The 27693-nt window shown below is 37.0% G+C and overlaps 1 protein-coding gene and 1 non-coding gene across 2 annotated transcripts in view; one reads left to right on the forward strand and one right to left on the reverse strand.

Annotated features, from left to right (window-relative positions):
• LOC138716143 (puratrophin-1-like) overlaps nucleotides 1-27693 on the forward strand; it is a 1133117-nt gene that overhangs the window by 99375 nt on the left and 1006049 nt on the right. The gene's annotated exons all lie outside the window — the stretch shown is intronic.
• Nucleotides 7169-7241, reverse strand: TRNAY-AUA (transfer RNA tyrosine (anticodon AUA)). Its single transcript has one exon. It is a non-coding gene; the product is annotated as a tRNA-Tyr (tRNA).

The raw sequence follows: 27693 nt of genomic DNA on the forward strand, positions 1-27693 counted from the left end.
CCTTAGTGCAATCAGCCGGTGTTAGTTTGGGAATTCGCTTAGCTAGAAGGTTAGCGCAATAAATCGTAAAACGTCGTATTGCTGGGTCATAGTGCCCCTTCCCGAAATTCCATTCCATTCCATTCTCCCCTTTGGCGCCGTCCTGGTCTCTATCCCATGCTGACAATATAAGTTAGCGTTCTACAAGCGGAGCTGCTTCCAAATTGAATTTGGTTCGGCTGTGAGGTCTTGTGAAGCGTGTTCACTTGACACAGTGCGTGGTCCAGTAGCTGTAGCTCTACATTTTCAAGTCACCAATCTGGATGTTTATACAGCACAATGCTACAATGGAGCGGAAACAAGACTCGAATTCTATCAAACTTTATAAAGCTGGGAAAGAGCTGTAGTCGGCGGTGGAGAGAATAAACCGACATGTCATTAGTATGCACCGCTGTGTTCTCTGTGAGCTTATGCACGTGTTTAGCTCTAATAAATACGAAACAGTGTCTTTGTTATCGTCTGGCAATGTCCTCGCCCTTTACTAGCAAGTGTAACTGGTATAACCTGTCTTGTAGACGCATATCGAACATATTTCTATATATTCCGTATTTAGCTCACTTTATACAATTGTGGGCATGGCTGTATTTATGTCCAGCCCACACTCCGCTCGTTGGAACACTTGGAATATCTCCAATCTGCTGCTAGTGACCGGACCGGACCGGACCAGTGCAGATATTCCTTCTCGTAGGTGAAACGGGAAACTTGTTTTGCACGAATTGCTGAAAGGAACCCCCTCCCTCTTCTGACAGTATCTGGAGCATGTGGCCCTACGATAAGGAGTAGAAGTGTATTACACTTTCCTTGTTTTCGATTTGACATCTTGTTTCATGCGATTGGCGATTCGACCACAATTTAGTGAATTGACTTCTGTGATCAAAGGAACCGAAGTAGATTTATAGTAGACAAAATAATTTTGGTACTGGTTTTTTTGAACAGAGTAAGACAGCCTTATAAGGAGCTTCCCTAGAAACAACTACAGCACTGAACTGGGATCTCCTAGACTTCAATCTGTTACCATACAGAGATCCGTGTCTTCTCCTCTCTAGCGTGACTTCGCTGACTTAGAGTCTGTGCACTAAGTACAAGTATATTCTGTGTAGTGAAGTTGCAAAATCAAGAGTCTTTGCACATGCCGACATGGTGTCATTTCTTGGCCAGGGAGGTCACCCGACTTTACGCAATTAGACTATTATTTGCGAGGTTGGCTAAAGAGCGAAGTCTACGAACGCAAAGTGGAACCAAAGAGGCAGTCGCTTGCCCGCGTTGTAAGTGCTTGTGTACATATTAAGGAATGTATCAAACAGCTCAAATTAGCAACACGATATTTGGTTACACGAGCTGCAAAGTGTATCGGGATTGGCGGTGACATTTTTAAACAATATGTTATGTAAAGGGAAATTGACAATTAAACACAACATACAGGTAACATCTCTTAATTTACTATCACCTGCATTGTTCCCGTTCCTCATCATTTCGATTGGTTTTCTCCAAAACCGTTGAGAATAAGACATGTGTATCGAATGTGCATGTTGATAATCTAAATAGTTATAGTGAGTGTCGAGTTCGTGCAGGAACAGGGATGGCAACATAAATTTTTATCTCTAGTTCGATATTGAGAAGTAAAGTAAGGAATAAAGTCATAAAAATGCAGCTGTACTTACAAAATGGTCGTAGCATTGTTGTACATGTGAGCAGCAGTAACACTAGCGGCAGTCAGTGGCGTATCAAGGTTATTAGGAAGGTCGTGGCGTCATAGGGCTATTTACTGTGCTTGAAATAGTCTATGGTCCGTCCCAGGAATCTGTGGAGTAACTTCGCGTATATGGAGGCGGAATCTATTTGTGCCGGAGTGTATTGCGGGCTGCATCAGCTCGAGTCCGCTAAGGGGTTAAATGCTCGTGGTAGAGTTCAGATAGAAACTATCCCCTGCAAGCGATCGCTCGCTTCGTTCAAGCAATGAGCGTATTCCGAATCTCAGCGCTGAGCAATCTGATGGCATCACTGTGTTCCGAATTTCACCGATGACGTCACTGATGCTCCACCGGTGTCGCACCGATTCCATCAGCTTGCAGAGGTGGTGGCAGTCTCCATCAACTGCCATCAGTGAATCTGATTGGTTCTTGTATAGGGCGGGAATTAGCAGACGAATGACATCGTGCACTGTTGTGTCATGGCGGTGTGTTCTGCTTTGGTTCTGCTGTATTATTTGTAATGAGCACAACGTAAAAGCAATATGTTAATGGTTTATGAGCGAACATGTCAACGGACCAGTTATTACTATTGGTTCAAGAAATACATTCTTTATGCTCTCTTTTCTTTGAACGAGATGACAGTACGGAAATTTCGCAAAATCTTGCTAGTGTAGCACAGACAATAACTTGTACAGCCGCCATGATAGCCATCGAATCTTCCAGCAGTTTTGTTCCTATTTCACTGCAGCGTGTCGTCATTGATGTCCACCGGACCGGTGAGATTCGGAATACGTTGATTGCCTCCCCCCAGAGCAGTCATTGTCCCAAGCCTACCACATACCTCTTGCGCAGAGGTTTTGTTTCATCTTTCTACTCCACAGGTACATGGGACGGACCATAGTTATAACGGTTTTTAATACATCTTGATTACATACTTTCAACACGTTTTTTCACTTAAGATTTATTATAAAAGTAACTTTTTGTTAAACTCAAATAAAGTTCAAAAATGATTTTTCTTTAGAATCACCCGTACTATCACCCCTCAAAGTAAGGCCCTTTCCTCCTGAATCACTCTGTATTTATATATCTTGGATATACTTTTACAATTTATTGACATATCAATAATTGAGGGGTTGGGTGCAAGAAAGGCACTTATCTCATATGCAAGTTTTGAGAAAATTGATGTTGAAAATTCAAACTCTAATAATGTTATCTATGCACGTCTTTACATTTTGGGTACTCCTGACTTCTATGATCATAGTATTGAACTACAACTTGGTGATCATATGCATAAAAGATCAGTGAACACAATAAAGCGTTTTACTAAAAAAGGGCACATCCTCTAAAATGCCCTTTTTGCACCCGGCCCCTCAATTTATATTTAACTATTAATGACATGAAATAAAGCCTATTCTTGCCATGAAGGGATTACGGTTGGAAGATGAAGAAATCTCTACGCATGCAGGACACTAGCATAAACCAATAATTGTGCTAGGCCTTTCTCCAAATTTAACGTGGACAAGAAACTGCCGAAAAGTTTTACCTGAATCCTCTATCAGTGTCGATTTATTTACGTGCCGGATATCTACTCGTACAACACGGACATTTTCAATGCCGTTAAAAAATCTTGAACTGAAGGAAACTCGAATCCAACTAGAGCCGAGGACGATGAAAAGTCTTGTCTTTCTTTCATAGTGAATCAAATAATAATTATGTGCTATGGCACAGTTGGGGAAAAAAAAGGCATTATGTAGTAGTACAATTTACAATCTCGCAATATTGTCCTGAACGGTGTTGTAAAAGGAAGAGTTAGAACTTGAGAGATGCAATATAGGAAGTGCAGTTCACGTTAGAGAACTCTGTTGGCTTGACATCACGAGTGCCTGAAAATTATAGCTGACATGGCTGTAATCCTGAGACATAGAAAGTCGCAGGCACGACTGATTGCGTTCATGATGATAATAATAATGATAAACATGACTAACGTTACCGTCCGTCTATGATTTTCGGGGACAGTCCTGGAAATAAGACTGTCCCGGATTTATTTTGTCCCTCGTTTCGTTTCCGATTTTTTAAATAGATTAATATAATTTTAAGCTGATATGCATTAAAGGAAATGTTTTAATTACCATGGTTGCTAAAGTTATATTGTCAAACATGGCAACAATGGGACTCATCATAGTCGGCGACAAGCGTTTCTCTCATTCCGACTCTAAAGGGACACTGGGACTGAGTTTTTGAAATTTTTATAAGGTTGTGCAAATTTTGAGATCAATCGTACTGTTACCTTCGAAGGTATTTTATTTTAATTATGCAAATGAATTATACACAGTGAGCCAAAAAAAAGGCACAAAATTTAAATGGTTATATTCCAATAGCTAATGAGTTCACTTGAAAGTTTATTTCACAGGCAAATTTCAGTCATTGTAGACCGGGAAAGTGCTGTAATATTTAATTTTTTACCATTTATTAAACACTATTTTTTACTTTTTGTAAGAAAGTGGAAAATCTATCGTTTATGCCGAAATAAGCGTTCACCAGGCCAAGCCGTTTGTTGTGCTATCATCATTTGTTTTCTTCCGCTTTGAGTTCTCATTTTGTGAATAATGGGTCGCTTAACAGATGAAGACAAGATTTTCATTAAACATTTGCACCAGTATGATAATAATTTATCTGCCCGTCAAATTGTATGGAACTACGCTCAGCGAGAATGGTCTGTTTCAAGTGTACAACGATTGATTAGCAAGATACGGACATGATATCCCTCCTGAGAGTTAGTGCGTGAAAGATCGCATTTCTCGGATTCTCTGATGGTTTCCGCTGGAGTTTCAAACGAGATCTTAATCCTACGGACTATTTTGTATGGAGTCAACTACAAAAAGCAGTTTACTACAAAACAAGAATTCGTAATATTGAACATTTAAGCCAACGCCTTCTTGAATGTTGAGACTGGCCTGATCAAAGACAGATATCCAGTGCTATTGGACAGTGGTGAAGACTCGTACAAATGGCGGTCACATAGAGCATCATTTTTAATTTTGATTATTTGAAAAATCATTAATTATTAATTTTACCAACATTCAGTTTCTGCATTTTGAAGTAATAAATTGCCTTCAAAAACCACATTTTTCGCATCATTGTGTATTGACGTCCATAAGATTTTAATTGAGCCACCAAAAAAAAAAAAAAAAAAAAAAAAAAAAACATAATGAAAAGTTCTGCTCATCTTTAAAGTATATTCTTCCCAACAGTATATCCATTGTAAATTAATGTTATGTATTTCCGAAAATGGAGTATTTCTAATTTTGTGCCTTTTTTTGGCCCACTGTGTATAATTAAAATGTTCCATACGCATTACTGTACATTTGATTACAGCAAGTTCATATTCTTTCCATGTGGACCCTGACACATGGGCAATATTTTAGCGTCGAGAATCTCGTGATATCTAGACTAGTTTAGTCACAATATGTTTTTAATATATTATTCATATTATTTATATTTTTTATCTTCTAGTTTTCAAGATATTTAACATTTCTCAACGTTAGATCTCAGGTAATACATCCATGGTCACGTACGAATATTGAATTTGGTTAAGACTGCTTGCGCATGAAGCATTTTGAAAATCAAAAACGTAGGTTCGAGAAAAAGGCTAATTATTTGCGACAAGGGATACAATACTGACTTATTTAGCAGGCCTATATAGAAATCGCTCCTGGACCTCAAAGAAGAAGTAGAGGAAAAGACTTCCTACTGTCAACTTCCTATGTACAGAAGAAATATTTTCGTACGAAAAACCGAAAATTGATTTTTTGAACATTTTTTTTAACTCAGTCCCAGTGTCCCTTAAACAATCTATTTATTTCATACACAAGGGAATTATGGTCGCTATTAAAATATTATATAATATACAGTATAAGAACAGATCAATACACAAAATAATATAGGCTATCTATATCTAAAACTTTTAAATCAAAATTATACATCGTTATCAGGAGGATTTGAGTGGCTAGGCAACCAAATGGAATCAATGTGACAGCCGCCTGAACCTCTCTGCTGATGCTACGGTATGACAGATGTCTCACTTCCGGTGGGGAATATATTGAAATATAGCTCAACAATTGCCGCATCTGTTTCAGTAAATCTTTTCACGAAATTGTGTTTTCTTTCTGTAAACGGCCTCGAAAGCTTACTTTCTGAACGTCCCTCGTAATTGCGCTCGAGTAGCCAAAATGTGTATAAGCACTTGTTCTGATATTATTAACATTGTGGAAGGAAAAAAAAAAAAAGAACTTTTTTTTATGTCCCCGTGAGAATGTTTGCTTGTGAGTAACTCATAATTTAAAGAGAGTAACAATCAGAAATGTTTTAAACAGATTAGTGTCAGCGACCCCACGGAATACCGTGGTTACCACGATTATATCATAAATAAATAGAAGAAAAGTATAACTTTGTTTTTTCCTTTTAACATACCAACCAGAAATACAAGAAATCTTGAGCAGCAGTCGGTCCCTGATTATAAATAGCCGGTTGAACACGACTCCACTCCGCAGCATACAGGTCCTCCAGCTTCTTATTCGTGTCATTGTCTTACGCAATGGTATTGTTTGTATCTGTGAACTTTTTGCCAGTATTGTTGTTTTTTTTATTCTGGCATAACACTTGTTGCATAACGAATTACGTAGAAAACCACTTAATCAATGTTTTTATTCAGCCTCGACGTCAGTTAGCATCTGAGTTACAACGAGCAGCATTGCAGTTAACAGTACCTGGCTAATTTAATGTTGCTGGTTATTACGTTCACCTATATTGTTTGTCACGTTACGAGGTAATATATGTATCTTAAAGACAGTGCAGTAGGAATGGGTATTAGTCTTGTCAAATCTAGGACATGATCTCCCTCCAATTGTTATTAGAGAAGAAAAATTCGTTCCGGCGCCAGAGATCGAACCCGGATCCTTGGTTTTACGTACTAAGCGCTCTAACCACTGAACTACGCCGAAGTTCAATCCACAGCTCCGGATCGAATCCCTCTCCTAAAGTTTTTTCCCTTTGTGGCCTGATTCCAAGTTAGACATATTTTGACTATTAATATTTTAGGAGAAAAATTCGCTCCGGCGCCGGGGATGGAACCCGGGTCCTTGGTTCTACGTACCAAGCGCTCTGACCACTGAGCTACGCCGAATTCAATCCACAGCACCGGATCGAATCTTCCTCCTTCAGTGTTTCCCTTTGTGGCCTGACTCCAAGTTAGGCATATATGTTGACGTATATGTCTAGTGTCAACTGCCATTATACTAGGAGCGCACTCAGTTGAGTGACTTATTTGGCCGGGATTCCGCAGTTATGATGCACTGCTAGCTATGAGAATATTATAGGTTTATTAATTTGTTCTTCAGAATAATCTCTGTAATGTTGACAATATTTTAGGAGAAAAATCGCTCCGGCGCCGGGGATCGAACCCGGGTCCTTGGTTCTATGTACCAAGCGCTCTGACCACTGAGCTACGCCGAATTCAATCCACAGCACCGGATCGAATCTTCCTCGTTCAGTGTTTCCCTTTGTGGCCTGACTCCTAAAATATTAATTGTCAACATTACAGATATTATTCTGTAGGACAAATTAATAAATCCATAATATTTTGACTGGTTGGAGGAAATGGAACCTAAAATCGGAGTTTTCATTTTTTGTTTTGTTTTTTTTTTTTTTTTTTTTTTTTTTTTTTTTTTTTTTTGTAGTTTCAAAAAGAGGATGAAATACTGAGCATTTAAAAAAAATCGTGGTTCTAGTTGCTATAGTTTTTAATATATTACTTATTGAATATTGATATTACATTATGTACTTTTCGAGAAAAATGCAATTAAAGTTTTCATTTGTTTTCTTAGCAACTGTAAGAAAGATTTAGGTATTTAAGAAGCACTGTGTAAAACTACGTCATAGTTTTTAGTATGTAAAAAAAAAAAGCCTACAGGTAGCGCAAGATGTCAAAACATAGAAATGCAGTTTTTACACCGCAAATTCGTTATTTTGTTCTCCTGTAAAATTTCCTTTCACGACTTTAGGTCCCTTTTCGCGCAAAGGGTTCACATATGTTGATGTATACAAGGAGCGCACTCAATTGAGTGACTTGATGGCCGGGATTTGAAAGTAATATGCACTGTTGGGTGAAGAATCTACGTAAAGATTAATTTTTTGGTTCTACAGAATATATCTGTTATGGTGTAATGGCAGTTGACTTAATATATGTCGACGACTTTGATGAGGAATGGCGATGACGGCGACGACGTTGATGACAATGTCGATTGCGACGAATACTACTGTGATGACGAGGACGAAAGTGTTGGTGATGACGACGAAGGTGATAATTATGATTATGGTGGTGGTAGTGGAGATGGTAATCATGACAATGGCGTCGATGACGATAATAGTAACAATGGCCATGGTGACTATGCCAATAGAAATAGAGTACTAAAATTTTAATTCTGTGGGAGATAATATGGGTTATAATAATTTTTGGCTGTTATTTAACAACTTTTATCAACTGCTAAGTTATTTAGCGTCGTTGAAATTGGTGATATTGAGATGATATTTGATAATGAGGTCGGGGATTCACACTAATTTTGGTACAAAAGCGATTAGAAAGTTTTGCTTGTAAAATTTCAGTATTTTAAGAATAAAATATTACGTTCATAAACAAAATTAGAAAACGCAGACCTTTCGGAAACCCCTGGATATTATAGCATACTTTACTTAGTGCGTGATGTATTCGTACAAAATTAACATAGATCCAGTAGCGGCTGGTGGTCAAAATAATGAGTGTGCTACGATCTCTATATTGGCTTATATACACTTAAATGTATTTATCTTAATTTGAGGCTCGCCTAGTGACGAAATATGAAGTCCATACGACGTTCCTTCCTACTGCAGAACTTGTCAATTACCCTGGTGTTAAACCCCTCCATCTCGGACATCATACTCTTTTCTATAGACAGTATTGCAAGAGCAGTGGGACGATCCTGGGACATAGTGTTCCTTAAAACCCGTTTTTATGCGTTTCAAGCAAGAAAAACATCCATCTGGCTCAGCAGTGGTCATTGGTGCTGTAAACAAAATATTTAACAACTTCGTTACTTCACGGAATGAATCCTGTAAATTGTTGGAGACTATGTATTGTAACAATTGAACAGCTCCATCTATATTTCGGACGTCGGGTCTTCCGTATAGAACTCCAAGTTGCGTCATTAACACTCTTTTGTTCAGTATAGTATAGCTGTTGACAGCAACTTCAAGTTCGCGTTCTCGAAAATTATACGAAAAATTCTCAAAAATTTTGCTGTTTAACAATTTTGTTGCGTCTAGGTAGCTTAAAGACTGGAAACGGTGAGTAGTTTCCTGAATTATACAGTCACATACTTCCTTGGCTTCAATTTTCTAGGATTCTATTTTCCGTCGCTTGCTAGCTGATTCAGGAGGAACCTCATAGGCCTACAGGTAGATGACAGCAGCAGTCTGATATTTCAATTACCAAATACATTGTAAATAGTTCCGAGTTCTTCCACAAACAAGCATTCTTTCGTTACGCTTTACTTTTGCAATCTCCAAGCTGTGTTGTGCTGAAGCTGACTACAGCACTTTCCCGCGTAAAAATAGCCAATCAGAGCAGTGATTTCAGCTTCGCACATGCGCATAAATGTCTACATTCTCATGAAGTTCAGAGTAGCACAACGAACCCCCTGAGGCACCAAAGAGCGAAGAGCGAAGACTAAACACTCTATAATGCGTCATGAATATAACCACGGGAAATTGTTAAATGACAGATCAGATACTGTGGTATTACAAATACATTATTTGAGCAAAAAATATCACTGTGCTGTAGCACTATAGCACATAGGGACGGGCCGCTCCTGCATAGATCTATGGTGTGTTAGTAATTTTTTTCTATCTTCATATTTCAATCGTGTTGCACCGATTCATGCACCATAGTGTTCCATATAATAGTTAGTTATTGGTTCGGTAATGAATTTCTACATCCCAAGTTCTTCATTCCTTCCAGTTAGCCTAGGAGAATGCCTTAAAAGGTCCATCCAGGGAGAAATCTGTGGATACTGCATTGACCATTTCTAGAAAGTCTGAAGGTCTTGTGCTGTCTTACGGCTGCACCAGAATTATAATTAACAAGTTCGCCTTATATGATTCCTTGCTCTTTACTTACCTACTATTTTCCTGCTTGCTGTGGATTCAGAAATAGACCATTATTGGCATAGTCCATCTAATCGCAGTTATATTGTTCTAGATGCATTGCATAATTTATTGTAATCTCTCCTCGGTTCACGTTGATGCTTGTATCATATGATTTCCGCGTATTTGTACATGATCTACAGTACTGCCTTCCTCGTGGGTTTGGAGAAATAAAAAAAAAATTGAGTGTCACTAAGATGCCACATATCTTCTCATTTTACGTTTTACAATAAAATTAAGCTAATTTATCGTGTTGTAAATGATGTTATCGTTTATAGTTTTTTTTAACCTCAAAGTGGGCTGACAACCGTCAAGCAACCAACATTGAGTGCACACTAACTCTTTGTGATTTAAATTGTGGTTTTCCGTTAACGAACAGTGACGTTTATTATGCAAATCGAGCTTTCAGGTCTGTGTTTGGGGATGTTTGTTTCGTGAATATTAAATTTTGGAAGATGAAATTATATTTATTATTTGGAATTGTTGAAGAGTAACTTTGAAATAGAAATTATTTCTTTTCTTGTAGTTATAGCAGCAATAACTAAAAGAGCTCAAATTCCATTTTCTTCATGACTTCCTGCTGCTATAGCAGCTGGATATAGAGGGAAAAATTGGATCGGTGTCTGGTAGAGTTCCCAGATAGCGCAGTTGGTACAGCTCTGGTATATTTAACGAATGGTCCCGGATTCGATGCCTGGCCCCGGAACATTTTTTCCCTCGAAAATTTTCAAATCAACTTTACAGGGAGTTATACCTGAAAGCTCGATTTGCATAATATACATCAATGTTCGTTAACAGAATACCACAATTTAAGTCACACAGTTAGTGTGGACTCAATGTTGGTTGCTTGACGGTCGTCAGCCCACTTTGAGGTCTGAGGATATAGAGGGAAAAATTGGATCGGTGTCTGGTAGAGTTCCCGGGTAGTTCAGTTGGTAGAGCGTTGGTACGTTTAACAAATGGTCCCGGGTTCGATGCCTCGTCCCGGAACAATTTTTCTCTCGAAATTATTCATTTCATAGCATGTTTTGGGAAAGCCATTGATTTAATTCCCAATATGTTAAGTCAATTTAAGAGAGCAATGTATTGTGGTAATAACTGATAGAAAGAATTTTAGTTTTGTCTTTAAAATATGCAAAAATTTGAGCAAATTTAATTATTCCTGCTGCAAAGGAATTTTTCAATATTCCATTTGTTCGGATCAAATTTCTGCATATTTAAAGGACGAAACTAAAATTCTTTCAATAAGTCATTATCACAATACACTGCTCTCTAAAATTGACTGAGTATATTGAGAATTAAATCAATGGCTTTCCCAAAACACAGTATGAAATGTTTCATGTAAAACAATTTTTACCTCGAAAAGGAAGCAAAAACGAGCAAAATAGTAATATGCGTTACAAGAGCGGTATGTTGACGTTTTCATGTTCGAGGAAAATATTAAAAAAGCGAGTTGAGCTTTTTTAATTTCCGAGAACATGAAAACAAAAATACCGCTCGTGTATCGTACATTATTTTGTGCGAAGATCGTTCATTACATACCTGAAAGACGAATTTCTAATTAGTTGCAATGAAATCTCCATGTTGGTTTCTGTTTAATGACGGCAACTTCGGGAAACCAAAATATCTTTCTTCTACATTGTTGCTATAAAATGTTATCTGTGTTTTCTATACTCCAGCAGGCCGTGATATACGTCTGTCTTTTTTTCCTCCCAGACTATAAATGCGAACTTAAAACAAACGGTAAGGTTATGTAATGATTTATTTTTCATTTTAATATTTTAACAATATTATTTATATAACATATTGCAGTAATAACATCGGCATCTGTAATCTTGTTGATTTTTTCACTGCTTCCTTAATGTTACTTGTATCAGAAATGCAATAAGTTTCGTGGAGTAGTAGACTTTACTTAATGTTTGCAAATATTTAAAAACAATAATTAACAGTGCAATTTAGGTGAAATTGCAGTGGTAAGTTTCCAATTTATAATTATTACTATGTTAAACGTCTCTAAAAATAAATATGTTAAAAGCCTAAAGCAGTAAAATGAATGTCTCGCTTAAGCGGTAAGAAGAGGGAAATTGTTATGTGTGTTACGTTGGGAATACTGAATGTGGTATTTCACACTTACCGCGTATTGGTTCTGTGCGGAAAACAAGCAAATACGCACGATCTCGCACAAATGTAATGTTTGAAATATCTCAAAGAATAATTCCTTGAAATTAATGACATTACTTACGGTTCACCCTGTAACGTGTATCCGTTTTTAAACAAAGTGAAATCTGATTGTTTATTTGTAACTGGGCACATGTGTAAGGTCAGAGGTTTATTTCCATAATATAAAGCTTCGGTATTTTCTTAATTCACATGTTAAGTTTTTACAGTTTTAGGAAAGAGGTGAAGATTGTCAGTAAATGTTATTTCTTTTTCAAGACATCTCACTTGATTTATACTGCCCGTTAAACATTTTATCCTTCATTGTTACTGCAGTCCCAGTACATAATATTACACGATTCCTTGTTTATTAGACAGCCGGTATGCGGGGAGGTGTTAGCTGTCGCGCCAAGTTGACGCTGCCAGTCTTCTCTTCGTGTCGGACCGTCATTGTATTATAATGCAGCACTTATCATCCCTCTGAATCCTTCCCCTCGTCATAAAACGACTGTCGTCGCCAGAAACTTAACTTCATCTACATAAAGTCTATATATTTTAATATTGCCGATGCGTAATAAGTCATACTGTTCTTTTAGAGTACATATCACTTGTTCTTAAATGTTTATTACCTTATATTCAAAGGAAGAAACTGAGTACCTATTCAGAAACGAAGGTATAATGCATTATCTCTACTTCCATTAGCTTATGGGAATAAAACATTTTTAAGGACGAATTGAGGTTATATTAAACAATAAGGTAGTAAAATTTCGAGTTCATTTCTTTTTAGTGGAAATATACAGCGTGATTCACAAGGATTTACCGTACCTTACGGAGCTTATTTCCGAAGCAAAAAAATCATATAAACATTTGTCCTAATGTCAGTATTTTCATAATTAGGGCCTACACTAATTTGAAGTTGTTTTTAAAATACTATTATTCTTTAGTTTTAAGGGTAAAATAATATTTCAGATAAAGAATGAATTATTCAGGAGTATCATTTCTTTAATTAGACTAGACGGCATTTCGGAAGGCGGTCAGCTGCTACATGCGCTGTAGCATTTCTGGTATGTGACGTCACAAACTTGTACAGTAGAACCAATCAGAATCAGTCTGTAACAAGTACTGCCCGAGTTAGTTTGTTCACGTGTGAGTGTTTTAATATATTGAATAAGTAAAACTAACATTTTCTGTGTGTGTGTGTAAGGTAAGTAAATGGAAGAAGAGGCTGTAAAAAGACAAGTATTGCACAGGCAGGCGCGGGAAATAATGTTTAAGGTGTATAATTATTTAAAAAACGTTGACGAGCGGAACGCTTTCGGCCATCTTGATGTTGGCTGCAACGTTGCCAGCGCGTAAGAAACGACTGCAGAAGCATGTGGTGTGGGATTGAGAACCGTGCAAAGAATATTGTTAGTGAAGCAAAAAGGGTTTGTTTGGTGTCATGCTTACAGTAATCAACGGCTAAAGTCATTATTGTCTTTTGAAAATTTAAATTCTCTTCTGTGCTATTTGTAATGCACGTGAGCGTGAAGTACGATGTGGCAATGTTGTACGCTGCCTTGCTCTCTCTATCTGTCTCTCTCTCTCGACGCAAACGCTAGCAGACTACCGCCTTCCGAATTGCCGTCGACTCTAGCTAATATTATGAAGCTAGAAATGTGTTGTGATTTTTAACTACAAAATTACATTCTCTTGCTCATTTATCACAACAATTGTTACAAATCACGCCACTCTCGTAAATTCTTTAAGACTGTACATTAGGAAGCATAATTAAACTGTAAAGAATCAAGTTCCTGAAGTCCTATGATTTGTAACAATTTTTGTGATAAGTGCGTAAGAATGATGTAATTTTTAGTTAAAAATTGAAAAAACAGAATCTGTACAAAGCAATTAACAACACATTTTTAGCTTCAGAACACTAACCAATTAAAGAAATTACATTTCTGAATAGTTCATTCTCATTTGTAATTTTTTTTTTACCCTTACTTACAACTTCAAATTAGTGTAACTCTGAAAATATTGAGATTAGGACACATGTTTATATGACATTTATTGGTCAGATTGTCTTCGGAAATAAGCTCCGTAAGTGACGGTAAATCTTCGTGAATAACCCTGTGTGTTCAGAAGTTGCGTCTGAGATGTATACCGGTACTTGAAAAATTATCTATACAAAATTCGATTGCAGCGATATTTTACTATTTAATTAACTTATTATTCCCAGAACATGAATTTTACCAGCAATCGAAAAGTATTGGGAATAAATTTGAATAAGGAACAAAAAAAGTTTCCTTCCGAGGCAGGATTCGAACCACGAAAATCTTAGTTATCAGCCTATCGTGCTCTGGAGTGAACAAGGCTCTGAAATCAGCTACCAGGGTCGGTCCGTTTTTTTTTTGCCCCTACTGTACACAAATGCTGTCAAAATAACTATTTTATGTTTAAAAGCATGTTAAATATATTACTGTAGTTTTCTAATCCACGATAAAATGCGAAATTCGTTACAACGAAATGTGTGTGTTAACTTACTGCGAAATAGGAGCGAAATTACATTTTATGTTTTTGTAAAAGAAAATAAGAGTACATATAAAGTTGCTGCCACAAACAGATCTCTTTTTTTTTTTTTTTTTTTTTTTCCAAATACATAATTTGCTTTCCCCCGCCATGTTAGCTTTTACAGGAATGTGAACTATCTGATACCTCTTTATTGTTACCTGTTTCGTTATCTCGAGTTTTCAATTAATCTGTGTGGTGCTAGTGATAGAATATTGGCTGCCTATGCGATCTCTTTACGTTCAGTGTTATATAGTGTTGGCAGTTTAGTGACTTTGTCGCTTAATCTGATGACTTGACTGTTTTTCAGCGAAAATTTTTTGTAACTTTTCTGTTGCTTAATTAGGGATTTAGTGACTTTTTCAACATCTTCTAGCGACACAAATAAATCTTTTTTCTATTGATAATAAGGAATATAGAAGTTTTTGAACGACTTTTTGGCGACTTTCCGTATCTTCCAGTTGGTAACAATGCTCACAAACAAATCGTGTGGTAGTGATTGAGTAACACGTTGGGTCGGGATAAAATCACACCATATCTTTTGACATATTTCTCAATGTTTATCACTGTAATTTTATATGTTCCTTTATTAATTTATCATTTTCGAGAATTTTAACTGGAAATTCTAGAAAATGCAGCTATTAACACATTGATGATATTGAATTTCTATCATCAAACTTTCCATAAAAAAATATTGCAACGCAAATAGCTACAAAATCCTAAATTTGGACATTAAAAGTGCATGCAGGACGCAGAACACACTACAAAAACATCTTAGCACACAGACAAAACAAATAAATAAATACAACTTAACAGGTATAAGCAAACTACCAGGCAATAGTTGCAACGACTTCTACATTGGAGGTCCACACATGTGGAGTAACGGTTAGCGCGTCTAGCCGCGAGACCAGGTGGCCCGGGTTCGATTCCCGGTCGGGGCAAGTTACCTGGTTGAGGTTTTTTCGGGGTTTTCCTTCAATCCAATATGAGCAAATGCTGGGTAACTTTCAGTGTTGGACCCTGGACTCATTTCACCACCATTATCACCTTCATCCCATTCAGACGCTAAATAATCTAAGCTGTTGATAAAGCGTCGTAAAATAACCTACTAAAGTAAAAAATAAATCTACATCGGACAGACTGGATGGAAGATCATTTGAAGCACGTTACAAGGAACATATCACACCATAACCAAACAACACTACAATTCAACCTATGCAGAAAACATCACAAACTCCAATCACAACTATAGCAACATAGACACTGTCATGAAAATATTACACATCCAGGCAAAAACCCAGAAACTTGACACTCTAGAACAGTATGAAATATACAAACATACAAAAACACGCCCCCAGCACTTCCTGAACACTCAACTCAATTTCAAAACACACACCCTTTTCGACACAATCATGAACACACCTCACCACAACAGAAAACCAGAAGATAGCGCGGGACCTTCACTAGGCTTCGGAAAATGAAGAATATCGCTTCGAAACTAATCAGCCAGGTAATTTCCTCATATTAAAAAGTTATAAAGTTAAGCAGTCATTATTATACTTGTTAAAAGTGTATTATAGAACTATGAATAATTTATTAAAATACTATGAAATACTAAAATTTACTTTGTAAAGTACTATTTTTTTTTATTTTAAAGGTACTAAAATCTACTGTCTCTAATATTATTAGGGCTGTACAGGATAACATTTTTATGATTTTGTTTTCTTCTGGATTGGTTGTGGATTTTGATGAACGTTACTCTGTGTCAGAAGCTGCAGTTCGAACACGATCCTGGTGTCCTCAGCAACACATAAAGTATCGCAGATGTGGTCAATATCCCTCATTCAATGAACGACCGACACATAACTCGCTAGAGGGCGTGGATTCCTTTTGCACGTTTTACGACTCTTTAGTATTCTCCGTACCGCCGTTATGTGTGCAACTCAGGACAAGAACGTTCTATGTTACATCTTCAACATATTGTCGAAATTCCTGCCGTACCATACCGGATATCACAGAGACTTTACTCCAGTGTATGTAATTAGAAGTTCTCGCCATAGGGCTACACGAATATAATATCTTTCTGCAAGTTGAGCACAAACATTCCTTCAGATCTTACTGTGTGCAATTTGTCAGAAGTATATACGTACTCCTATGAATTCCGACTCACAGCGTTGTTTTTATTGCTCCTCTACGATTAATACGAAAACCTGTTAGTTGCCATGAACTCCTCATATAAGAAAGATGATTTATTTGTTTAAAGTACTTAAAGACGATGTATGAAACGGTATTACCTGTAGAAACCTAAGGAGAGTCTAGACTCTAATACTAATTCTCAAGTTATTCCATGCCTGTCTCGATATTCGCTCGTAAAGTTACTTTACAGTCGGTAAGTCTCTTAATTTTTATCATATAAAGTCGTATTTTACGGCATATTCTTATAGCGAGCATCGCTCGTGCTTCCTACAGACCCGGAGATATTCCCTAACATATGCATTCACATAAGAACTAAATATACAAAACTTAAAAGCTTTTATGCTCGACCATGCCGAAATGTAGTAATTACACACCTGGTAGCAGTCCTTTAATGCATGTCATTAAAGTACACCTATTCATTAAAGTTCAGGTTTTCAATTATTCTCGGATATGCAATCGAAAGACAACTAGGGAAACGTCACGGTGGCTGGAAATCCAATACTGTCGCAGAAGTTTTTAGCGTTAGGCTAATTGTAAATAATATTCAAATAAATTCAATTTGTCATCTCGTTTTTCAATGTCGAATTCAATTTCAAGGTTATATCAAGATTAATTTTTATCTTACTCTCTAGATTATATCAAGGTCGTCGACATTCGTTTCCCGGAAAAAATCAATACTTTCGCGTCTGCGCACATCTTACAATTTATGAGGTAGGCTATTGCACTCACTCACATAACAATAACATGAATACTTATGAATAATTTCAAGTTAGAAATATGGTCGAGCATAAAAAGTCGTATGAAACTTGCCTATAATGGTAATTGAGACGCTCGTATATAAATTATGAAACTCGCTTGCGCTCGTTTCATAAACATTCTCGCGTCTTAATTACTACCATTATAGGCTCGTTGCATAATGTACTATATGCTACTTGCAACATTATGTCAAGATGAACACGTGGCGAACGTCGAAACTACCTATTAAAATGTAGACATTTCGTTAATTGAACATTGAGTTAAGCCGGCGTAGTCCACCTATGGAGTAACGGTTAGCGCGTCTGACCGTGAAACGAGCGGGTCCGGTTTAAATCCTGGTTGATGTTTTTTCCGAGGTTTTCCCACAACCAAATGAAGCAGAATTACTGGGTTACTTTCGGCGTTGGATCTCGGACTCATTTCGCCATCAATAATTCACATATCATCATCATCATCATCGTCATCATCATCATCATTCATACTATAGCCCGGGTTAAATTCACGATGCGGCGTGCCTATTGAGAGGTGCCTAGTTCTAGACTCGTTCAGTCTAGTTTTTTCAGTACCGTATTATTCTTCGTTCCCACATATCCTATACTAAATCGCATTTCTCTTTGAAAAATTGTTGGCTGTTGTTGGCTGTCAATTTAATTTCCAGAAATTTTAAAATTGACCACTGGAAGTGATCGCTATGGCCTCGAAGGACTTTATGATTAAGAATATGAAGTATGTATGTATGTGTATGCATTTATTCACACTGCAAATGGGTATATCCCCAGTGACAGTGGTAACTAATTACACTCAATAATGACAATTAATAATAAACACAACTAATAAAAATTAATAAGTTAATAATAATGCTTATAATAAAATCAATATAATAATAAATACTGCTACTACTACTACTACTGCTGCTACTACTACTACTACTACTACTACTACTACTACTACTACTACTACTACTACTTCTACTACTGCTGCTACTACTACTACTACTACTACTACTACTAATAATAATAATAATAATAATTGTTAGGTTTCGTAACAAGCTGTTTTTTACGGTGATGGATTGTTAGCCCTCCATATCTGGAGACCGTCTCCTCTATCCGCAACCTGAGGACGCGCCATGAGAATTTATAAAATAGTTATATTACCGGTTGTTCTGTATGGCTGTGAAACTTGGACTCTCACTTTGAGAGAGGAACAGCGTTTGAGAGTTTTTGAGAATAAGGTTCTTAGGAAAATATTTGGGGCTAAAAGGGATGAAGTTACAAGAGAACGGAGAAAGTTACACAACGCAGAGCTGCACGCATTATATTCTTCACCTGACATAATTAGGAACATTAAATCCAGACGTTTGAGATGGGCAGGGCATGTAGCATGCATGGACGAATCCAGAAATGCATATAGAGTGTTAGTTGGGAGGCCAGAGGGGAAAAGACCTTTGGGGAGGCCGAGACGTAGATGGGAAGATAATATAAAATGGATTTGAGGGAGGAGGGAAATGATGATAGAGACTGGATTAATCTTGCTCAGGATAGGGACCAATGGCGGGCTTATGTGAGGGCGGCAATGAACCTTCGGGTTCCTTAAAAGCCAGTAAGTAAGTAAGTAAATTTAAATTATGGTTTATTTAACGACGCTCGCAACTGCAGAGGTTATATCAGCGTCGCCGGATGTGCCGGAATTTTGTCCCGCAGGAGTTCTTTTACATGCCAGTAAATCTACTGACATGAGCCTGTCGCATTTAAGCACACTTAAATGCCATAGACCTGGCCCGGGATCGAACCCGCAACCTTGGGCATAGAAGGCCAGCGCTATACCAACTCGCCAATCAGGTCGACGTAAGTAAGTAAGTAATAATAATAATAATAATAATAATAATAATAATAATAATAATAATAATAATAAGGAGCATCCTGAATTAAATGAATCACGATCACTTAAAATGACATTTAAATAAATCTAATTTGTATCTTAACCCTAAGTTCGAACTAAGACCCACGAGTATGATATTTTCATACCTGCACAAGTACCTCTCGGCACTACACTTGTTTCACTGTCAATTCACTCACTGCACTGATTCTACCTGATTTCACTAACACTTCAAAAACATTTCACTGCTCAAATACTTTACACAACCACTATGAACTATATAACTTCACTGACACAAACACACTTCATTTACACAACGGACTTCACTGACACAACACAAGTCTTCACTGACACAGCACACTTCTTCACTGATACAACACTTCAAATAACAAAATATCAATTACACCCTTTAAATAGTGTAAAGGAGCATACTTTTCATCAATCGAATGTTTGAATTGCTACAGACGTGGACAAATTATTAGCAAAATTGGAGATTTTTATTATATATTTTTACAAAATATTATTCTTCAATTTAGACTACAGTTGACATTTTTGCGTATTTCCAAATTATTAGAAAAATTGAAGATTTGCAATGTATATTTTTACAAAATTTGACTCTTCAATTTAGACTACAATTGATATTTTTGCATATTTACAAATTATTAGCAAAAGTGAAGATTTTTTTTGTATATTTTTACAAAATTTGACTCTTCAATTTAGAATAGCCTACATTTTTGACTACAGGTGACATTTTGGATATTTCCAAATTATTAGCAAAATTGAATATTTTATTATATATTTTTACAACATTTGACTCTCCACTTTAAACTGCAGTTGACATTTTTGCATATTTACAAATTGTTAGCAAAATTGAAGATTTTATTATATATCTTTTACAAAATTTGACTCTTCAATTTAGAATAGCCTACATTTTTGCATATTTATATCTACTGTAATGATAGAAATATGCAAAATTGTCAACTGTAGTCTAAATTGAAAAGTCAAATTTTGTAAATGGAATTATCATAAAAATCGTCAATTTTGTTAATAATTTGTCCACGTCTGTATTTAGTTTCAGAACAAGGTTAATTCTCTCCTGAAATGCATTTAGTATTGTGCTATTTTTTTTTATTGTTTCTTAGTTCCTTTAACAACATGAACTTAGAAAACGTGTGTCAGGTGTGGTGCATGCAACGGCGAAGATGCAACTACAATATTGCGTGGAAGCTTCGGTCGTGAGTTCAAATCCCGCCTAGGGCGTGGATGGTTCTCGGTTGTCAACGCGATGTACTGTGTTTTGGGTGGAGATGCGTCGTGTTGACCCTACGTCACGACAGTGCTTGTCTAGTGTAGGTCAGTACAGATGTGGACTTTGGTCATACCCCACCCGGGATTGTGGAGCGCTGAAAGAGAAAGAAATAAATAAAGGAAAACGACTTCAAGTATTGCTTCAAATGGGAGAGATATGAAGTTTGAGAAAGTTCTGCCTCTGCATTATGAAAGTATTGCTTCATATGAGTATGCTTTCAATTGGTATTTTAATGAACTGTTCAATTACTTAACTGGAGGTTCCTCTGCAAGCAAGTTTTATTTGACTGAATGACCGACCACTGATTATTGACCTGATCGGACTCGCTGATTTACCTGACCAGCCTGAGTGACTGATTGAATTGACTGGCTTGCCTGACTGAGTAAATTGGTTGGTTTAGCTGACAGTTGACTCAATGATTGACTGAGCGACTGGCTGATTGACTGGCTAGCTAGCTGGCTGAAGTGACTGTTACACCGATTTATTTACCGACATACCGACCTGACCTCACTGATTCTACCAATAGGACCGACTGACCTACCGGCCATCTACATACCTATTGACGTAAGGACCCACCCACCTAGCAGCCTATTGACATACCAACCGACACACCTACCAGCCTATTAATCATCCATCTACATCTATTTACATAAGGACCTACATATCTACCTGCTTATCGACATACCGACCGACCCACCTACAGCCTATTGACATTCCGACCGACCCACCTACCAGCCTATTGACATTCCGACCGACCACCCACCTACCAACTTGTTGACATACCAACGATCCGTCTACCAGCCTATTGACATACTGACATTCCGCCTACCAGTCTATTAACATACCGACCAACCCACCTACCAGCCTGTTGACATACCAACTGACTCGCCTACCAGCCTATTGACATACCAACTGACCGACCTACCAGCCTATTGACATTCCGACCGATACATTTACCAGCCTATTGACATACCGACCTATCCATCCACCTACCTGCCTATTGACATACTGACTGACTGGCCTATACGGCGACTTAACATCATAATGGAGTCGAAATTCTAAACCTGCCAGGTTTTGTTACTGATGAACAAAGTGGACGTAGGAATTTCTCACCTGCCACATTGTACCCACTATAGCTTCGTTATTGCCATACAAGGTAGGCGTTAATGCCATGCAAAATATCGTTTTGTCGTCTCTGAATGGTAACTTTTCTGTAGGTATTTTTAACTGTAAATGAAACTGCAATTTAAAAGTAAAATCTAGGTAACAAAACCACGCACTTGAAATTACAGAAACTGTATGCTAACACTCGCTAAATTTAAACTATTTGCATCCAATTGGCTTAAGTGGATGACCTCTTGGATGTGTCGGAAGCGCTGCCCTTCAAGAAATCCAGCAGATTCGGGTCCGACGTTTAGTAGACTAGAGTGTATAAGTATATATTCGCCTTGTGTTGGCGCTGTATTGTCTTACTTATTGACCTGACACCATACTCGCAATCCCACTGCTTAGGTCCAGATGTCTGGTGTTAGATCAAAATTCTCACAAGAATGAAGATGGATCATACCAAAGGGGCAAATTGTAGGAAATATAACATCAAGAAATAAGTAGCACTAGGAAACTAATTATGTAGATAAATATCTTAAATCTTGCTGGTTCTAAAAGCAGCTCAAGATACTGGTTCCAACAAACATTTTAGGTAAAATATTACGGATATTTGTGAAACGGGAACAGTTCGAGGAGCCTGTGACGTGCAGTATGATGATGATGATGATGATGATGATGATGATGATGATGATGATGATGATGATAGAATACCTCGCAGTGTGAGACCGGAAGTTGGAAGTTTGAAAGCATAATTTTAAAAAGTATAGTGCAGTATTTTACGAAATATCCACTTGATGAAGGATCGGTGGAGCGGAGAAAAATTCTCTCCGGCACCGGGATTTGAACCCGGGTTTTCAGCTCTACGTGCTGACGCTCTATCCGCTAAGCCACACCGGATTCCAATTCCGATGCAGGATTCAATCCGGTGCCGGAGAGAATTTTTCTCCGCTCCACCGATCCTTCATCATATGATACGCAGAATTCCTGCATGGAAATATCACATGCACTTCGGTACATCGCTATAATGAAATATCCACACCCAAGATGTGAAGCCCGAAGGATGCAGCCATTCCATGTACCGTGCTCGTTGCTGTCATGTGCAGTTAATAATTTGCTGGTTGCTAGTAGCTATTTTATTATTCCATTTGTAGCCGATATGTCAGCGGGAGAGCTTATATGAATGCCGACGAATGAGAAATGGATGACTGACTGTGAATATTGAGTTTGGCAGATGCAGGAGGAAGCTGTGGTATTTTATTTTAGAACACTTTCTCAGCTGCCGCCTGGAGGGATTGATGAAAGCAAAGACAGCTCAGGAAGCCCGATCACTTGGCAAGAGTATGAACCGTGAAATTCGGGATTGAATTTCTATCAGCGCTTCAAGGATAGAAGTGAGAAGTCTTAAGGGGAAAGAACTCAGAAATATGCAACATTTTCTTAGCCACTTTCAAAATCGTATTTTGAACCAAATTCACTAGATATAAGTTTTATTAAGGAATAATAATAATAATAATAATAATAATAATAATAATAATAATAATAATAATAATAAAATTTATTTATTTATTTAATTTGGCAGAGCTAAGGCCAGTAGGCCTTCTCTTCCGCCCAGCCAGAATCTAAGTATTGCAAAAAACAAAAGGTCCAGCAGTAGGCCTATCTCAGTCAGATCATTAAAGGAACTATATTTTATTTATTTATTTATTCTGGTGTAGTTAAGGCCATCAGGCCTTCTCTTCCACACCACCAGAAATACAAATACAATAACAGAAATAAAAAGAAAAAAAACACTATAAACAAAGTAAAGTCACACAAAAATATACACAGGTTGCAGTCACACAAACTTTAAGTGAGTGATTAAGTACAATTAATTGTATCCTAATTAACTAACATAAACAAGAAACTTGCGATTGTAAAACACAAATCAACACTTCTAGTAATACCTAAAAAGCATTAAACAAGACAAAATTTTCCAATTTAATTTTAAATTTTGATAAAGTCCGGCAGTCCCTGACATCATTAGGTAACGAATTCCAGAGACGTGGTATTTCGACAGTGTAGGAGGATGAGTATAGAGACGTTCTATGATGAGGGATAGAAAGAAGTGCTTGATGCCGGTTTCGAAGAGTTGTGTTCCTTCCTTAATGGATTCTATGACATTCGTAGCAGAGAAACTAATTTGAAGCCGTTTTTCTGCATACATTTTGTTTTGAATCAGTTATTCTGCATACATTTTGTTTTTGAAGAAATTCTTCTGCATACATTTTGTTTTTGAAGCAGTTTTTCTGCATACATTTTGTTTTTTAAGAAATTCTTCTGCATACATTTTGTTTTTGAAGCAGTTTTTCTGCATACATTTTGTTTTCAAAGCAACTTATCTGCATACATTTTGTTTTCAAAGCAACTTATCTGCATACATTTTGTTTTCAAAGCAACTTATCTGCATACATTTTGTTTTCAAAGCAACTTATCTGCATACATTTTGTTTTCAAAGCAACTTATCTGCATACATTTTGTTTTCAAAGCAACTTATCTGCATACATTTTGTTTTCAAAGCAACTTATCTGCATACATTTTGTTTTCAAAGCAACTTATCTGCATACATTTTGTTTTCAAAGCAACTTATCTGCATACATTTTGTTTTTGAATCAGTTATTCTGCATACATTTTCTTTTTGAAGAAATTCTTCTGCATACATTTTGTTTCCTAAGCAACTTATCTGCATACATTTTGTTTTTGAAGCAGTTTTTCTGCATACAATTGAAGGGTTCAGAGCCATAGTGGGCCAAGCGCCATATATTAAAAACGGAGAAAACAGGAGTTAAAATTAAGTGATTACCGTAATTCAATGGAACATATACCAAGTAATATAAAGTATGCTCATTAAAACTGAATGATATAATCAGTCTTCATTAAACTACGTATGGTATTCATTTAACTTTAACCCTCGCTTTCTCCGTTTTTATTAAATGGCGCTTGGCCCACTATGACTTTGAACCCTTCAATTTATTTTTGAAGCAGTTTCTCTGCATACCTTTTTGTTTTCCCAAGGCATTTGCTATCCAGCTTTGCCTCATTGTTACCATATCATAAGTCGTTAGGGTCCAAAATGTTTACCGTTCAAAGTATACACTTAATTCAGAGTCGAAATTTCAGATCGACTTCGAGAAGTTATCCCAGTACATCTTATCGAAAGGGAACTCAGGGAAAAGGGGTTTGCTGTCGGGTAGAGTGACATCTCCTCTACGGGTTTTTCAATTCCCGTTGTCGTTCTTAGTTCATCATTTCTCTGTTGTCAAGTAATCTTCATCTCATAGTCTGTTAATGGCCTTTAGTGTTAAATATACAGAATTCTCATGTTGACTGCAGGGAAAGATGGGACGTAAGACCACTAACATCATGAAGGCTTCGTACTGTACATTGATATGAATATCTTAAGGTAAGCGTGCACTGCTCGTACGAATCGCACGCAACGGATATTTTAAGTGCAGTGCGGTCACTGTAACGGCTTCACCTCATCGCCTCATCGGATTCCCCTATCAGCTGTTTGAAACATGACGTCGTACGATATTGACATTACTGAAAGCAAAGGAGTTGAGGTTAGGTCTATTAATTACGTCTGTTAGCGAATAATAATTTGTAATTGCTTCATGCGTCTTAATTGAAGAGGAAGAAACGAAATAAATATTGGTTACATAATATATTTGCAAGAAATGACTTGATTACTGTAATGGGAACGCCTCAAATTATATAATTCTTCGCAATTTTCTACAAGCGAAATAAGTTTTCCGTCTGCCATTTTGGCGCGACACTGAACATGACACAACATAATAGTAACAGTTGAGCAATTAAGATTGATTTATTAAAGAAGGCCATGATCGCACGCATCGGAAAAGTTGCCCATCCGAGAAACGTGGACGGATTTGCCGTGAGGCGATGCGTCCGATACGATGTAGTGAACGCGGTTACATAACAATTACAGCAAAGATAGTCTTTTTCCGATCCGTGCGATTCGTCCGATGAGTGCGATACGATGTAGTGAACGCTTACCTTACCACTCCTGAAGCACGAGTCCGCACAATAACGCGAGACTGTATCTCTCCGTGTTGTTTGAACTGCTCCTGTGCGGGTAGATGCTCTCGCTATGGGAACCTTCCTTTTATTATTATAATTGTTTTAGAGTTCAAATTCCACAACGTAACTGCTGCATGGATGACCTACGTGTGAAATTTAGACTGTTCTCTGCGTATGATAAAACATTTTTATGAGATTTTTCCGTGAGCAATTTCCTCCTGCAGCCATGCACAATAAGAGTTGGCGATTTAGGTACCACAAACTTCAGTTTCTCTAGTATATGATGTTTTTTATTTTATTGTTCCAATACTGACCAAATATTCATTACGGAACTTTACAAGACATTAGTTACTTGTGTAACTCTTGAAAAGAATTGAGTTTCAGGAAGTTGACGAAGCCTGTCTTTTCTCAGAACACATTTTATGAGTTTTACAACAGTTCGTTTTCTTTGTCATGTTGAGAATGATATTCATGGTTCCTTTTCTCGATGGTTAGAATGTTTTATTTTCGCTGGCAGAGTTAAGGCCATAAGGCCTTCTCTTCCACTCAGCCAACCTTAATGAATACGATAGTTACATACAGTACGATTATTTAGTCCCGACAGTCGCCGGCGATCTGCGCCTGGGTCAGGCGAGTCCATTTAATTACGCCAAGGGGTGTTTGGGTTATTCACTCGGTTGCTTTCGGAGGGATCGGATGTCACGCGTGCGGTAGAGCGGTATGTTTCCAGTACAATTAAGCTGTACTGCATGCCTTTACGGATCGCTCGCCCTTATCTTTACTCCGGAACTCTCCTCACTCCTCCTATTACTTCCCCTCTTTCGCGTTGCTGTGCTGTCAGGACTAAATAATCGGTCTGTACATATTTAAATTATGAATATTTACAATGCACTTAAAAGATTCTCCAGCAGTATTATTCAGTTAAGTTTTAACGACTAGTACATGTTTATTTAAATTGAGATAAATCCATCAGATAAAGTAATAATTTATGAGCTAATTTAATTCAATTTCATTTAATACATGCATACATATATACATACATACATACATACATTACATACAATTTTTCTCTCGATATACAGTAGGCCTATAGCGTATTGTATTGTATTTATTAACATTCCATGGTATTCATACATGCTTACAGCTAGAATATGGAACAAGTCAAAAAACTTAATACTATTATAAAATCTTAATTTATAGTCACAGTCTAGATGAAATATATACAGATGAGATTTACAATATAGTCTACTAGTACAACATAGTTTTAGTATCAATTTCATGAAGTGTTATTGAATGTCATGAATTCACCTACAGAATAGAAGGCGTGAGAAATTAGGTACTTCTTTAATTTGGCCCTAAATAATTTTATGTTTTGAGTTTCATTTTTTATATCGATAGGGAGGCTATTAAAATTTTTACTGCCATATAACGACTCCTTTTTGATAGCACGATAGACTTGCCGATGGAGTATGAAAGTCATTTTTTTGACGTGTATTTATGCTATGAACTGTTGAATTAGTTACAAAGTTTTCACGATTACATACGAGGAAGACTATTAATGAATAGATATACTGACAAGCCATGGGCATTATTTGTATTTTTTTTTAAATGGTCCTACACGATTCCCTAGATTTGGCACCTACTATTATTCTAATTACTCTTTTTTGTAATAGAAATATATTGTTACTATCTGTGGAATTTCCC

The sequence above is a fragment of the Periplaneta americana genome, chromosome 16 (genome assembly GCF_040183065.1).
Source record: "Periplaneta americana isolate PAMFEO1 chromosome 16, P.americana_PAMFEO1_priV1, whole genome shotgun sequence".
In the NCBI taxonomy this organism is placed as follows: Eukaryota; Metazoa; Arthropoda; class Insecta; order Blattodea; family Blattidae; genus Periplaneta; species Periplaneta americana.